Source organism: Oncorhynchus keta, chromosome 14 (assembly GCF_023373465.1).
Source record: "Oncorhynchus keta strain PuntledgeMale-10-30-2019 chromosome 14, Oket_V2, whole genome shotgun sequence".
Classification (NCBI taxonomy): Eukaryota; Metazoa; Chordata; class Actinopteri; order Salmoniformes; family Salmonidae; genus Oncorhynchus; species Oncorhynchus keta.
This window is the reverse complement of record NC_068434.1, coordinates 56,903,484-56,920,983: the sequence shown is the minus strand read 5'-3', so window position 1 is coordinate 56,920,983 and position 17,500 is coordinate 56,903,484. Positions and strand designations below refer to the sequence as shown.

General features: G+C 45.0%; 1 protein-coding gene across 6 annotated transcripts in view; it reads left to right on the top strand.

The window, feature by feature from the left end:
* LOC118393643 (neuron navigator 2-like) overlaps positions 1 to 17,500 on the top strand; it is a 137,084-nt gene that overhangs the window by 1,207 nt on the left and 118,377 nt on the right. The window lies entirely within an intron of this gene.

The window sequence follows — 17,500 nt, the reverse complement described above, 5'->3', positions numbered from 1 at the left end:
TGATGTGTTCCCCCTTTAGGGAAGTGATGTGATTCTTTGAATGCATGCCCTTGAATGCATGCCCTTGAATGTAAAAGTGTCTTAGCATGGACTTTGCCAGTGTCCAGGCAGGCTAGCAGGCAAACTGACTATCCGGACCAGCAGGGTGGATGTTTTGGTTTGTTTGCGAGTTATTGGTCTGCTTAGCAACCCTGCAGAAATGCCTCCGCGGAGAGAGCGATCGTTTGAATGCCATGTAAGGCTGGGCGGTGGGGGGTGGGGGGTGGGGGCGCAAGTGTGTGTGTGTTGTGTTTGAGTTTGAGCAAGTGCTTGGCAACGTGTCCGTACCAAAAACTGACTTGGAGCGACTTAAAAAAAAAAAGAAAATGTTTTAAAGAACAGAAACAATTTAATAACACACTGGCCACAAGTCATCCCTGTGTTATTACATGTAGCTTACTGATAGTGTGGTTTATTAAGGCAGCTCATCACGTTTTCCTGTGTGACCCAGTTTCTCTTTCTCTCTCTCTCTCTCTCTGTGTGTGTTAGCTCAGTCTAACAGAGAGAGACAGCCATGCCACCACTGTGACTATAGGCCATGGATCACTACACACAGGCTGTGTTTATAGTATACATGTGTCTATGTGTGTTCGTCGAGTCTCCAAAAAGCGAGACCTCTCTATCCAGTCCTATCAGAGGATGCTCTGTGGTGGCCCAATCCCTATGAGACTTGTAGGCTTTGCCTCTGTACCAGAATACAGTAGTTCATCTACCTTGGCCAACCATGGTTCCCTTCACTACAGTCTAATTACACAGAATCATTGCCTGGGAACCACCATGCTTCCCTCACCCTCATCCATTTTTTCTCCCTGTTCCTCTCTCCCCCGTCTTACTCTCCTCTCCTCTCCTCTCCTAGGAGAGCAGAGGCAAGAGAGTTGGGAGGAGAAAATGTATGTTTGGTCCAGAGATGACACAATTCTCCATGGCTGCTCTGGGTTGACACAGTTCTCCATGGCTGCATGGGGTCTGGCCCTGGCCTCTCTCTGCTCTCTCTATCCTCTCCTGGGTGAATCCTATCACAGTCTCTGGCCAGGAACTAACAGGGTGATAAGGAGGGAATTAGATGATCATCTCTAGAGAGTTCTGATTGCTGTGGGGCTTCCATTCTAATAATTGTGTCTCTCTCTCTCTCTTTCTCTCTCTCTCTCTGTTTGTCTCCTACTATTTTGTGCCCTTTCTCCTTCAGTTGTCTAGGATTAATATAGAGTTGCAAGAAAAAGTTTGTGAACCCTTTGGAATTACCTGGATTTCTGCATTGATGAATTAGGACCGATTTCAAGTCTTCATAACAATCGGTAATCGGCATTTTTGGACACTGATCATGGCCGATTACATTGCACTCCACGAGGAGACTGCGTGGCATGCTGACTACCTGTTACGCGAGTGCAGCAAGTAGCCAAGGTAAGGTGCTAGCTAGCATTAACTTCTTGCGTCGAGCCAACCCGGATCCGGTATCATGACTACAGCCTCAAGCCCATTACCATAACGCAACGTTAACTATTCATGAAAATCGCAAATGAAATCAATATGCTCTCATGCTTAGCCTTTTGTTAACAACACTGTCATCTCAGATTTTCAAAAATATGCTTCTCTACCATAGTAAACTAGCATTTAGCATTTAGCGTTAGCATTTAGCATTAGCATTTAGCGTTAGCATTAGCAGACAACATTTTCACAAAAACCAGCAAAAACATTCAATAAATCATTTACCTTTGAAGAACTTCGGATGTTTTCAATGAGGAGACTCTCAGTTAGATAGCAAATGTTCAGTTTTACCTGAAAGATTTTTTGGGCTCGAGAAATCGGTCCGTTTGGTGCGTCACGTTTGGCTACCAAAAAAAAAACGAAAATTCAGTTATCCAAACGCCAAACTTTTTTCCAAATTAACTCCATAATATCGACTGAAACATGGCAAACGTTGTTTAGAACCAATCCTCAAGGTGTTTTTCACATATCTCTTCAATGATGTATCGTTCCTGGAAGTATGAGTCTCCTTCTGTATCGCATGGTAAAATAATTGCCACTGGGAATTACGCACCAAATTAGACAAAGGACACCGGACGGCCCCCTGGCAAATGTAGTCTCTTATGACCAATCTTCCATTGATATGCCTACAAATACGTCACAATGCTGCAGACATCTTGGACGAACGGCAGAGCACATAAGCTCGTTCACAGCATATTCACAGCCATATAAGGAGACCAGAGTAAAACAGAGCGTCAAAAATCCTGCTCATTTCCTGTTTGAAGTTTCATCTTGGTTTCGCCTGTAAAATCAGTTCTGGGGCACTCACAAATAATATCTTTGCAGTTTTGAAAACGTCAGAGTGTTTTCTTTCCAAAGCTGGCAATTATATGCATAGTCGAGCATCTTTTTGTGACAAAATATTGCGCTTAAAACGGGCACGTTTTTTTATCCAATAATGACATAGCGCCCCCATAGGTTGAAGAGGTTAAACATATCTTATATAAAACAATCAATCTTAACATAATCACTAGTTAACTACACATGGTTGATGATATCACAAGTTTATCTAGCTTGTCCTGCGTTGCATATAATCGATGCGGTGCCTGTTAATTTATCATTGAATCATAGCCTACTTCGCCAAACGGGTGATCCTCTTGGGGCTAGGGGGCAGAATTTCCACTTTTGGATAAATAGCGTGCCCAATTTCAACTTTCTGCTACTCATGCCAAGAATATAAGATATGCATATTATTCATATATTTGGATAGAAAACACTCTGAAGTTTCTAAAACTGTTTGAATCATGTCTGTGAGTATAACAACTGTTCAGAATTTCATTTTTTTCATTTTTTTCTCTCTGTTCCCTGTCATTGCCCAGGGATATTTCTTAGGAATCTGTTTTCAGTTCCTACCGCTTCCCCTGGATGTCACCAGTCTTTGGAATTTGGTTGAGGTTATTCCTTTGTGCAATGAAGAAGTAGGCCAACTAGGAACTGGGTACACTTTTGTGAGTTGCGCAAGACGTGAAAAGTGGCGCTGGTTTGTTTTAATTCCTGTATTGAACACAGATTGCCCCGTCTACAATTTGATGGTTTATTTAACGTTTAAAAAAAGTAGTTTGAAATATTTAGTCAAAGTTTATAGGCAACTTTTGAAATATTTCGTAGTGACGTTGCGTTTTTTTTAAGATGTTTTTTTTCTTCATCAAACACGTTTTATAAATGGACATTTTGGATAGATATGGACGGAATTAATTCAACAAAAGGACCAATTGTGATGTTTATGGGACATATTGGAGTGCCAACAAAAGATGCATGTCAAAGGTAATGCACGTTTTATATTTTATTTCAGCGTTTTGTGTAGCGCCTGCAGGGTTGAAATATGCTAACCCCTTTGTTTACTGCTGGTGCTATCATCAGATAATAGCTTCTTACGCCGAAAAGCATTTTTTAAATCTGACATGTTGGCTGGATTCACAACGAGTGTTAGCTTTAATTGAGTATTTTACATGTGTGATTTAATGAAAGTTTGAATTTTATAGTATTTTATTTGAATCTGGCGTCTGCATTTTCTCTGGCAATTGGCCAGTTGAGACATTTGCGTCCCGCCTATCCCTAACTACTTTTAACAAGCGCATTCGCGAAAAAAGCACTGTCGTTGCACCAATGTGTACCTAACCATAAACATCAACGCCTTTCTTAAAATCAATACACAAGTATATATTTTTAAACCTGTCTATTTAGTTCATATTGTCTGCAAACATGATTTTCTTTTAACTAGGGAAATTGTGTCACTTCTCTTGAGTTCTGTGCAACAGAGTCAGGGTATATGCAGCAGTTTGGGCCGTCTGGCTCGTTGTGAACTGTGTGAAGGCTATTTCTTCCTAACAAAAACAGCCAAGTTCGCCAACGGGGGATGATTTAACAAAAGCGCATTTGCGAATAAAGCACAATTGTTGCACGAATGTACCTAACCACAAACATCAATGCCTTTCTTAAAATCAATAAACAGAAGTATATTTGATTAAACCTGCATATTTAGTTAAAAGAAATCCGGGTTAGCAGGCAATATTAAACTAGGGAAATTGTGTCACTTCTCTTGCGTTCATTGCACGCTTGTTGCAAACAAATTTGCCAGAATGTTACGTAATTATGACATAACATTGAAGGTTGTGCAATGTAACAGCAATATTTAGACTTATGGATGCCACCCGTTTGATAAAATACGTAACGGTTCCATATTTCACTGAAAGAATAAACGTTTTGTTTTCAAAATGATATAGTTTCCAGATTTGAACATATTGATGACCTAAAGGCTCATATTTTTGTGTGTTATTATGTTATAATTAAGTTTATGATTTGATAGAGCAGTCTGACTGAGCGGTGGTAGGGCGAAGCAGGCTCGTAAGCATTCATTCAAACAGCACTTTCATGCATTTGCCAGCAGCTCTTCGCTGTGCTTAAAGCATTGAGCTGTTTATGCCTTCAAGTCTATCAACTCCTGAGCTAGTTAGCGGAGTGCACACTAATAGCGTTTCAATCGGTGACTTCACTTGCTCTGAGACCTTGAAGTAGTTATTCCCCTTGAGCTGCAATGGGCGACGGCTTTTCTGGAGCGATGAGTAACGATGCTTCGAGGGTGGCTGTTGTCGATGTGTTCCTGGTTCGAGCCCAAGTAGGGGCGAGGAGAGGGAAGGAAGCTATTCTGTTACACTGGCAATACTAAAGTGCCAATAAGAACATCCAATAGTCAAAGGTATATGAAATACAAATGGTATAGAGAGAAATAATCCTATAATTCCTATAATAACTACAACCTAAAACTTCTTATTGAAGACTCATGTTAAAAGGAACCACCAGCTTTCATATGTTCTCATGTTCTGACCAAGGAACCTAAATGTTCGCTTTCTTACATGGCACATATTGCACTTTTACCTTCTTCTCCAACACTTCGTTTTTGCATTATTTAAACCAAATTGAACATGTTTCATTATTTATTTGAGGCTAGATTGATTTTATTGGTGTATTATATTAAGTTAAACTAAAAGTGTCCATTCAGTGTTGCTGTAATTGTCATTATTACAAATATATAAATAAATAATAGACAAACACAATCTGACTAAACAAATAACACACAAACATGTGGCACTTTTCACATTTTTATTGAAGACATTGAGTAATCATTCACAGTGGAGGCTGGAAAAAGTAAGTGAACCCTTGAATTTAGAAATGTGTAGATTCTCCTTTAGAAGCAACAACCTCCACTAAACGTTTCCTGTAGCTCCTTATAAGACTTGTGCAATGGCGAGGAGGAATTCTGAACCATTCCACCCAACAAATCTGTTTCAGTTCATCAATATTTCTGGGTTGTCTTGATTGCACAACCCTCTTCAGGTCATGCCACAGCATCTCAACTGGGTTAAGGTCCGGACTCTGACTTGGCCATTCCAAAGCACAAATCTTCTTCCTTTTCAGCCATTCATTAGTTGATTTACTTGTGTGCTTTGGGTCATTGTCTTGTTGCATCTCCCAACCTCTCTTAAGCTTGAGGTCATGGACTGCTGCCCTGACATTCTCCTATAAAATGTCTTGATACACTTTTGAACTCATTGTTCCCTCAATGATTACAAGACCTACAGGCCCTGAGTCAGCAAAGCAGGCCCAAACCAAGATGCCCCCTCCACCATGCTTCACAGTTGGGATGAGGTTTTGGTGTTGGTGTGCAGTGCCCTTTTTCCTCCACACATAGCGTTGTGCATTTCTCCCAAAAAATTCAACTTCTGTCTCATCTGTCCACAGCACATTTTCCCAGAAGCGTTGTGGAACATCCAGGTGGTCTTGGGCAAACCTGAGACGTGCCGCAATGTTTTTTTTTCAGACAGAAGCTGTTTCCTTCGCGGTGTCCTTCCATGAACACCATTGTTGAGCAGTGTTTTTTCCCCGATAGTGGACACATGATAGTGGACTTTCGGTGTTTGTAGAGTTTTCTGCAGGTCTTTTGCTTTTACCCTTGGGTTCCTTTCTCACCTCTTCCAGGATTGCCCTTTGTGTTCTTGGGGTGATCTTTGCAGGACGCCCACTCCCAGGGAGAGTAGCGACAGCCCTGAATCTTCTCCATTTGTAGATAATTTGTCTCACCGTGGACTGGTGAACACCGAAGGACTTTAGCAATGCTTTTGTAACCCTTTTCCAGCTTCGTGAGTCTCCATAATGCGTCTTCTAAGGTCCTGTGAAAGTTGGTGGGATCGATGCGCGTTTCACAAATCAAATCGCTTTGGGGAAGAACAGATGTGTCCGTAACCAGGCTTTGTGTGCCTTCATTTAAAGGGCAGGGAACCTGTGCAACCCACACCTCCAATCTCATCTCCTTAATTGAAACACCTGACTCCAAATAGCTTTTGGCAAAGTCGTTATCGCAGAGGTTCACTTACTTTTCCCAGCCTGCGCTGTGAATGATGGCTCAGTGTCTTCAATGGAAATGTGACAAACACAACTGTTTGTGTGTTATTCGTTTAGTCAGATTGTGTTTGTCTATTATTTTGATCTTAGATGAAGATCAGACCACAGGTTTATGAGTAATCAATGCAGAAATCCAGGTAATTCCACAGGGTTCACACACTTTGTCTCGGAACTGTATATTAATCCAGTGTAATGCAATATATATACAGAAGTATGTGAACACCCCTTCAAATTAATTGCTGACAGGTGTATAAAATCGAGCACGCAGCCATGCAATCACCATAGACAAAAACATAACTGGCCTGCACAAAGCCCTGACCTCAACCCCATCAAACACCTTTTGGATGAATTGGAACGCCAACTGCGAGCCAGGCCTAACATCAGTGCCCAACCTCACTAATGCTCTTATGGCTGAATGGAAGCAAGCAATGTCCCAACATCTAGTGGAAAGCCTTCCCTGAAGAGTGGAGGCTGTTATAGCAGCAAAGGGAGGACCAACTCCATATTATTTGGAATTCAATTTTCGACGAGCAGGTGTACACATACATTTTAAACCAAAACTAATTGTTCCTGTGTCGTATCGGAGCCCATGTATCTAGATACGGATCAAATCATTTTGAAAGGGAAATATGCACATTCCTAGTCTTTATGGGAGAGGGGAATCACCTTCCCAGTTAAACCACTTGGCCCATTGACATTGAGGGATGAGCAGTACACACGCAGCCTCTACTGGCCTCTAGTGGTGAGCATACGTTACGTACTGCATCTCCTGTCCCTTTTGTACTCAGCAGTGAAGACAGCCAGACTGGCACAATTGCCAAACAGGCAGGAAGGAGGTAGTCAAGGCCATCAATGGTGTGTGTGTGTGTGTGTGTGTGTGTGTGTGTGTGTGTGTGTGTGTGTGTGTGTGTGTGTGTGTGTGTGTGTGTGTGTGTGTGTGTGTGTGTGTGTGTGTGTGTGTGTGAGACGTGTGTGAAGGTGTGTGACGTGTTTGTCACAGTCAAGGGCATTGCTGCCACTCCTTGTCTATGGTGTAAAAATGCTGCTCACTATACAAAACATTGCCTATTTATTTAGAGAATGCCTCTGAACGAGGATGTGTGTGTGTGCATGGGGGGCTGTGTGTGTATGTGTGTGTGTGTGTGTGTGTGTGTGTGTGTGTGTGTGTGTGTGTGTGTGTGTGTGTGTGTGTGTGTGTGTGTGTGTGAGTGTGTGTGCATGGGGGAGGGCTGTGTGTGTGTGTGTGTGTGTGTGTGTGTGTGTGTGTGTGTGTGTGTGTGTGTGTGTGTGTGTGTGTGTGTGTGTGCGTGTGCGTGTGCGTCTGCGTCTGTGTCTGTGTGTGTGTGTGTGTGTGTGTGTGTGTGTGTGTGTGTGTGTGTGTGTGTGTGTGTGTTCACCATGCATTCATAGCACTTCTCTACCAAGTATTTTCAGGACCTTGTTTTCTTTGCTCTCCAGGGATCACATTTCACACTTTATTTTTCCTTTTTCTCCTCTATTGTTCCTCCGTTCCCACTCTCCCTCCTCTTCTTTCCCACTCTCCCTCCTCTTCTTTCCCACTCTCCCTCCTCTCCCTTCCCTCGATATCAAACTGTGCATCGTCGCTGGTTCCTTTATCCTTGGCTGTGGAAGTGGCAAACAGAGAGAGGAGGTTGGAATAACTACAAGGACTGTAACTTCTAGGATGCTGAACACCTCAATCTGTCTAAGGGGAGGTGGCAGGGAATTAAGTCTAAGCACTGACGACAAGGTATCAGAAGGTATCTATCATCTTTGACATTGTTGCGTTGATATTTTTGTTCAGTGGAGATAATGTACCTTCCTTCTTTCGGCCATACACACATATTTGGAACTATTTCTTATTCACTGGAGGGGGAAAAAAATCTATATCGGAGGAGAGGGAGACAGAAAGGTAAAGGAAGGATGTCATTCTGTTTGCTTAATTTCTTCATTTGTGGCATTGATCTGTCTGTCACAGCTAGGGCTGTAGTGAATGAGCCTTGTCCTATTGTGGAAGCGTGTCACAGACCTTTTTAATGGACATGTCCACGCACGCCCGCCCGCCCGCACCCACACAACACTCGTCGAGTCGAAGTTTGCTGGCGACGTATACAGATTTGCAGGTGTTATGGCAGGGGCGGCGAAATGCTTGTGTTACTCGCGCCAGCAGTGCAGTAGAATGTCTCGCAAATAGAGTAGAAAAATACATTTTCATTCGTTTTTTGTTCATCAAGAAATGTCAATCCAAGCCGATATATATGAGAGTGAGAATATAAATACTGTGTGTGATGTGTACAATTTATTGTCATGTACACTGGATCACTGGATCACTGGATCACTGGATCACTGGATCGGTGCAGGGAAATGTGTTGTTTCACAGGGTCAGCCGTAGTGGTGCAGCACCTCTGGAGCAAATGAGGACGGTATGTACAGTAGTAGGTATATTAGGATAAACTATGTCGACAACATAGGATATACATACACAGGGCGTAAACAACAGTATATGAACACAGTATGAGTTGACACACACACACACACACACACACACGCACGCACGCGCACGCACGCACGCACGCACGCACGCACGCACACACACACACACACACACACACACACACGCACGCACGCACACGCACACACACACACACACGCACGCACACGCGCACACGCACGCACACACACACACGCACGCACGCACGCACACACACATCCATCCATCTGCCCATCTGCCAGTAGTGTGATAAGACCTCTATCTTAATAAGCATTTCTCCAGATAAAGGCTTTAAGTCTGTCTTTATGAGAAGCCTGGGTCTCATTAAGAGTCATAACCAAGGCTTGGGGCTTATCTACGTTAGTGTCAAAATGAAAAGCACACAGCAATGACCGCCTTTTGGAGAGGTTTAATTTATCCCAATATTTGCTCAAATTATCTCAAAGCAAATATCGATTCAGGATATAGGGAGGACCTTCAGTCAAGAGAGAATGAGCTTTGCTGAGAGCAGTATTAATAATATCTGAAGGACATTTCTTTCTTATTTTCGGGCACGCCGGAAGCCCAGATGTTCATCCATGTCCCAGCGTGCAATTTTAGCGTTGACACAGAGTTCCGTTAATCAAACCGTTAGATAAGAACATGTGCATAATGTGTTGATAATGCACGTAGTCATTTGAATTATTGTAATTGGGTCCAATTGAATTCAAAGACTCAAATTTCATTCTCAGACTTTGAACTCTATCAGGTGCTGGGTTCAGATAGCGGCCATGCTTTTGATCGGTGGTATTTGTGAATATATTTGATTACCGTGCGGACTCTTATCTAATTAAATGACCCTTAATGGAATGATATCGATCGACTAGCGGTAGAGAGTTCTCTCCTCTTCTCCCTTCCTCCCCCACACCCTCTTTACAATCAACAGCCTCCGGAACTCTCTTAACCTCTAGTATCGTCTCAGGGGACCATTGACTTTAATGGTGCCCATATTCCACCAGTTGTTTAGGCCTTCTAAAGACCCATAGAGTCCAGCAGGTGAGAATGAAAGGGGGGACTCTATATCCTGCTGCATTTGATTGCTAATTCCCCCTCACAGTGGATAGACTGGCTGGAGGTCTGGCGGACTTCATTGCCATGACAAAGGGAAAGGAGAAGAGGGATGGATTCACATGTGTTTTCCTCAGGATGTGTAGTGAGCCTATAAAACAAATGGAATAGCAGTTATCTTCGGAGAAGAGATGGCACTTTCTCTTTGGGTAGACTGCAGGTTGAGGTGATATGTGTGTGACTGAATATATAGGTTAGTTTTCTTTAATAGATTCTCCGCATTTTCATACGTTATTTTTATTAGGGCTGGGAATTGCCAGGGACCTCACGAAACGATATTATCACGACACTCGGGTGCCAATTATAAATTGCAATTTTCACAATTCTATATGTATTTCGATTTGATGTTCCATATATATTGCTCACTAGGTTACACAGCCGGGGCAGCAGCGTAGCCTAGTGGTCAGAGTGTTGGACTAGTAACCAAAAGGTTGCAAGATCGAATCCCCGAGCTGACAAGCTACGACATCTGTCGTTCTGCCACTGAACAAGACTGTTAACCCACTGTTCCTAGACCAGTTAACCCACTGTTCCTAGACCAGTTAACCCACTGTTCCTAGACCAGTCAACCTGCTGTTCCTAGACCAGTCAACCGTTCCTAGACCAGTCAACCCACTGTTCCTAGACCAGTCAACCCACTGTTCCTAGACCAGTTAACCCACTGTTCCGAGGCCGTCATTGAAAATAAGAATTTCTTCATAACCGACCTGTCTAGTTAAATAAAGGTCAAAAAATATATATAATAATGTCAGCTGCAGACAGACAGAGCATGAGAAAATTACTTTTGATCAGTCATGGGAATGAAAATGCTGAAAACGTGTCGGCTCACTATTTAAAAAGAAGATGGAGAAAAGGCTATAGTGCTACTTAGCAAAAATGTAAATCCCAAATACTGTATATATCAGGTACCAAGGTAAGATCCAAGTGCAGACCGTGTGAAGTAACAAGGTTTATTGTAACAGGGGCAGGCAAACGACAGGTCAAGGCAGGCAGGGGTCGATAATCCAGAGTAGGATAGGCAGGCAGGGTCAGGGACAGGGACAGGGACAGGGACAGGCAAGGGTCAAAAAGGAGGAGAAAAAGAGAAACTGGAAAAAGCAGGAGCTGAGACACAAAACGCTGTAAGGCTGAAACAAACCAGACGAACTGGCAACAGACAGGCAGAAAACACAGGTATAAATGCAGAGGGGATAATGAGGAAGATGGGTGACACCTGGAGGAGAGTGGAGACAAGCACAAAGACAGGTGAAACAGATCAGGGCCTGACAGTATATATAATACATTTTTGGGGTCCAAGTATCAAAATAATATTGTCCAAAATAATATTGTGATAGGTAACTCTCAGTTCTTCTCCCCGTCACAACGTTTCCCCCCGTTCTTCTCTCTGTGATTTTCACGTCCGAGCTGAAAGAGAAGAGGTTTGTCTGGCTTCATCCCCCACCGACACACATTGACGCTCACATACAGCGAACACACGCCGGACTAGTTTGAATCGTTTGACTAATGTGGGCACAGCAGGTGTCTACCATGTGTGAGGACCACAGAACACAGGCATTGCTCGCTCAGTGGCGGGCTGTGTCCACTGTGGAATCTTATCAGACCAGAAATGGGTATGATATTAGAGGGGGGTGTAAATGTAGGCTATGTGTGACTTTTTTGTTTGTTGTCTGCTCCTATATGATGGACGTGTGTCCTTGTCTTTTAGTGTTTGTTCCACATTGAAAGTCTCTGACGGGAGCCTATAATGGCGGCACGCCTCTTTGCCCCCCCCACTGAGCGAAGGCTAGATCGCTCTCCCATGAATCCATCAGTCCAGGGTGCCACCGCCCTGCCTCCGTCTCGAATTCAGACACAGACGTCACACGCTGCCAATGCACCATTTGATTCTCGGGTACTATTGGAGTTACTTTGTTTCAGGATAAGGATCTTGCCCCCCACCCCCATAGAACTGGCAGGTTCTTTCTATAAAGAAGAGCCGCAGTGAATCAATACAGAGATGTAGTCGTGGATAATAAATGATTCATTGGCATGGACCTGTTTCTATCATTCTCAAAGCGACACTATCAGCTTTGATATCAGATTTCATCCTGTTTTGTTTTTGGTAGAGTTAGTATTCTAGCCTGGTTGCCGGTCTGTTTCGGCTCTCTTGACAACTCGTTATGGGATTGCCATGCCAAACATGACGATGTGGGCAAAAGCACACACAGAAAAGCACAAACAGGTCTGGGACCAGGCTTTTAGTATCCATCTGTGACAGAATATCGAGCCTAACAGTCACAAACAACACACACTTTGTTTATTGGTAATGTTTTATGAGTCAACACACTATTTTATGGGTAGCGTTTTGGCAAGGCTATATAACACAGTCTGACTGCCGTTGTAGCTGTTGTCATACTAGTCACAGCTACATTATATCGATGTCAACAAATACAATATACTGTATGCAGAATGCCCACAATATACCCAGAAATATAGTGATATATTTCCAGGTATATTTGTATTTCCTGTACCTGTGCTAGAATCAGATAGAGAAGGATTAGACCGTGATGTCATACATCTCAAGATGGTTCAGGAAGAACAAAGGATCATCCTCACCTATGATGTCATATGTGGACGTGCTGTCAATGTGAACCGAATGAAATGATTGGACCAGCTGACTCCCATGTGCACTTTATGACATAATGTCAATTTTGATCCTTCCTGATCTAATTCCAGTTCCTGTGTCTCCCCCCGGTCTTTCTGTGTTGAGGTCCCAGCCCCTCCTCTCCCTGTCCGGCGGATAACCATATTCATTAGGTCTGCCCATCTGTTTCTACTGGGCCAACGTCCGTTCAGAGACCTCCCTTAGGTGCCCTTCTCTCCTTCTCTCCTCTTTCGCTCCTCCTCTCCATTCCTGCGCTTGTGTCACAAAGAGCACGTCAGTCAGACAAACGGGGCCATTGTACGTGGTCACTCCTGGGACCATGGTGGGACCACGGTTAGGCTACCACAATCAGACACCATCTTCATCTATTCCGATCTAAAAGGCGTGGTGGCGCCGATAGGGAGGGCGGGTTCATGAGGTTGAAGTCACGGGTGGTGATGACGTCACGTGACCTCCGGAGGAGGGTAAAGTGTAAAGTCGCCGTCAAATGGGATGGTGGTAGGACTGAATGACTGCTGAAGGCTGACCAAAGAGATCCACGTTTACCACAGAAATCATGACTAGAGCAACGAGAGGTTTCTGGTTTGTCCACTTTCTGAATGATTCAGTTCATTCTGAATGATCTGATTGGTGTGTGATGGATCTACCCATCCTTTCCTTTCCCTACCTCAATATGAACTGGGATGTGGATGAGTCCTCCCGAAGCTGCGTGATTATAGGAGCTCTGTCCTTCTCTGCTGTGTGAAACATTCAGCACCCGCTGCCTCGGGGAAGGCTGTTTTAAAGGCTCTGATTTCTACCTGCGTGGAATCGCAATGGCGCTCAACTGGACGGCGTTGGATTCGCTGTGTGTGTGTGTGTGTGACTCATTCCCTGAGATGCTTTTAATTGCAGAGCTTTAGATCCCCACTTAGGATTTAGTACTCATCAGGGGAGTTTCAGGGATTGCCTGTTTGGGAATAGCGAGAACACACACAGACACACCGACACTCACACACGCGCACACACCAAAGGCTTACAGAAACAACCCAGCGCAACCACTTAGTGCCAAACACCCTTTTGTTTACCTCTAACAGTGACACATTGACTATGTTTCAGTGTTGCTATGTAGGACCTTGTTGTCTCCAGGAATTAACTTGATGTTTATATATTTAAACACACACACACACACACACACACACACACACACACACACACACACACACACACACACACACACACACACACACACACACACACACACACACACACACACACACACACACACACACACACACACACACACACACACACACAGCAGGTGAAATCTGACCAGCCTGCTCACTGCAGCACATTTAGATGTTCTTTCATTAGCAGGGTTACAGCTGGTACCCATAGCAACCAGGCCCAGATGGCATTCCGTGATTCGGAGTGTTGGAAGTTCTGCCTGACTGCGCCATAATGTGAACTAAACTGTGTTATAATCATACATCACATTACTATGGTAATGCAACACTAGCTTCCCTCTTAGGTCTGTGAGTTAATGGAGCACAGTCTACAGAGAGAGAGAGAGAGAGAGAGAGAGAGAGAGAGAGAGAGAGAGAGAGAGAGAGAGAGAGAGAGAGAGAGAGAGAGAGAGAGAGAGAGAATTTGAGAGATGGTGAAAGTCTTATAATGCACTGAATTGATAGTGGTCTATTGTTTCTCTCTCCCATTTCTCCTCTCCATATTTTTTTGAGGGGGCTATTAATATCAGTGCACCCCCCACCCCCCGCACACACCCTCACCCCATAACAGCCAGCAGCAGGACCACCCCAACCCCCCACTCCCCACCTAGCCCTCGAGACCCAGGCTGCGGGGGTCCCCCGAAAACAAAGCTCCCTTCCGCAATGGGGCTAGGGCCCATTGTCCAGGGGACACTGAGATGAATCTCCCCCTCACAGGGTTCTGAAACAAAGCACACCCTGCGATTCTCGGCCCCACCACTTAATGGACTTGTTTATAGCTGTTAATCACAGGTCCTAAATGGCCACATCGTCTCTGCCTCTCAGGCCACAGTGCATAGTCATTAAATTCACAGATGCTTATAGGGCTAATATGAAATGGATGTGTTATAAAGCTGAATTGACAGACTAGTCGTGAGCTGGAATTGTGTGTATTGTGCTGCAGTACAGTCGAATTCAATGAATTTGTAAAGTACTAGGCTGAGTGCAAGTATGAGAGAGGAATCGGGTAGGTGGGCTTGCGGTACACTGTATTGAAACACCATCTGGGAGCATGAGTTCAGTAGCTGCGTTGGTTCCAAGGTCTTCGGGGCTCTTTAAAGTCTTCAGCGCTGTGGTCGTGTTGTCGATGCAACAAATAGCGACAGGCGCGTGTTTCGAAATGTGCAGAGTCCTGGCAATGATCGCGTCTCCCGTACTGCGCTTCGTCTTGGGCGATTCTTCAAGTTCAAATTCGGCTTGTAATTTGTGGTTCGTGGCGGGGTGTGTGTGTCTGCAGCAGTAAGCTGTGGGTGAATGGTGATCAGAGACTGGACTGTTCCATGTTTGGTTCTGGAAAATAAAACCTTCCCTCTCTTTTTTTTTTAAAGAAAGGAGGAGGACTGGTTAAATACAGAGTAAATAGAAAACAGAGAGGGGTAGTTAGGAGGCCCGTGTGGTTTGTCCTCTAACCTACCCTCCTTTACCCGCTCTTCACCCCTTCTAGTATTATCATGCACCAGCATGATACTTTTTGTGTGTGTGGGGGGGTCACAGAGGGTAGAAGGTTAAGAGGTCTCTCTTCTCTTCTCTCCTTTCTCTTCCCTTTCTCCTCCCCGTATGACGAGTGGTCCATTTGAAAAGCAATAGCACAGTGCCCAGCGTTGCCGAGGGCGTCCACGTGGGAGGTGGAAGAGGAGGGGGGTTCCCCTCCGTTGGTCCCCCCCCTTTTTTCCTCCCTCCGCGTGTGTGTTTGGTTTGGCTGGCCCTCAGACAGAGCAGTGGTATAACGGTAGAGGTGGTGGAGCTCCTCTTGACTGAAGCATTCGTTTCCCTCCTCCTTCTGCGGACCCAGAGGGGGTGGAGAGAAAGGAGGGAAGGGGTAGGCTGTGAGCACCGGCCCCAGGCACAGTGAGACCTGCTGGGCTAGAGATGGGTGCAGGAGCAGGCTCTTTTATCTGGATGTATAGAGGATTTTCTGGATCTACTGCTTTGCGTATTTCTCTGGAACTTTCTCAGATCTCTCGCTCCCTCTAACTTTTTTGGGGGTCCTTTTTCTTTCTTTCTTTCTTTCTTTCTTTCTTTCTTTCTTTCTTTTTTTCTTTCTTTCTTTTTTCTTTCTTTCTTTCTTTCTTTCTTTCTTTCCTCAAAACCCTCTCACATTTGATCTCTCTCTCTCTCCACCTCTCTACTCTACTCGACCTATCTATCCTCTCTTTCTGTGGATCTCGTCTTGGTTAGTTGGCCTCCTCGGTCCCCAGTCCTGTTTCTTCCTCTGGCTCTGATGGATTCTGTCTGGGCCTGGCTCGCCGTTGGTCCTCCCACTCCTACCTAATACAGGTGTGTGTGTGTGTGTGAAAGAGGGGAAGAGGAGGATAAGGAAGAGAGAGGAGGAAGATGAATGTGCTGCTGTGTCGCTGGGAGCAGAACAACGTCACCATGAAGCTGGTAAATATGTCCAGGTCGTTCCCAGTGGTCAGTCTGGGCGGGCTTCGTTTTGAGGTTTTAAAGGAGGCAAAAGTAGTTATGAACAGGAATTGTGTCAGAAGGATTGTGAGGATTGTATTTTTGACCGCATTTGCCAGAGATACTGTTCACTGCATCGTATGCATGCTCTTGTTGCCTCAATTCCCGAAAGAAGAACACTTCTATTGTATTTCAAAGCTCCAAAAAGAAAGGACCCTGCTGACTGCTGTAAAAGAAAAAAGACTGTTGAACGGCGCTCCTCTCTTTTCCCTCCACTCGATTCCAGTCGTTCCACACCCCCAGAACAGCTCTGCTCTGTCCCTCCGACGCTGATCTTGTGTTCGCTTGTGGTTGGAAGACACGTGTCTCTTCACACCAGCCCTCAGCGTTCATTGTGGCGTCCGAGTGCACCAGGCTATAGCCCGTCTGTGTCTGTCCGGGGGAAAGTGCTGAAGCCACGCGTGTTTTCCCCCTCGCTGTAGCGACGCTTCGACGTCTGTACGGAGGGTCCAGACAGGCTTGGAGAGGTATTAGCCACCAGGGGTTGAAGAGTGTTGAGCGCGAGACTCTGAGAGAGCATGTGTGTTTTGTTTTCTTCTGAATTATTCGTTGAAATAGACAGACAGAGTGACAACAGAGAGGCGGGCGGGCGGGCAAGTAGACAGACAGAGTGACAACAGAGAGGCGGGCGGGCGGGCAAGTAGACAGACAGAGTGACAACAGAGAGGCAGGCGGGAGGGAGGGCGGGCGGGCAAGTAGACAGACAGAGTGACAACAGAGAGGCAGGCGGGAGGGCGGGCGGGCAAGTAGACAGACAGAGTGACAACAGAGAGGCAGGCGGGAGGGCGGGCGGGCGGGCAAGTAGACAGACAGGCACGTAGCCAGATGGGCGGACGGACATACGGACAGGCAGGATGGTTCTGCGTTACCTCTCTGTGTTTGACGTCATACGGTGCTGACTGTGTTAATAATAATCGTGAACGGGATCTGGGGCCTGCTGATGAGACACGGTATCGGTCAGGTACAGAGAAGTCCTGTGGTGTGAGCTGATGGAAAATAGATCTTCATATTCAGAGAATTACGTGACACCGTATGCCGCGTCGAAGGAAAGCGGAATTACATTTGCTGTTACGAATGACACACGGACTC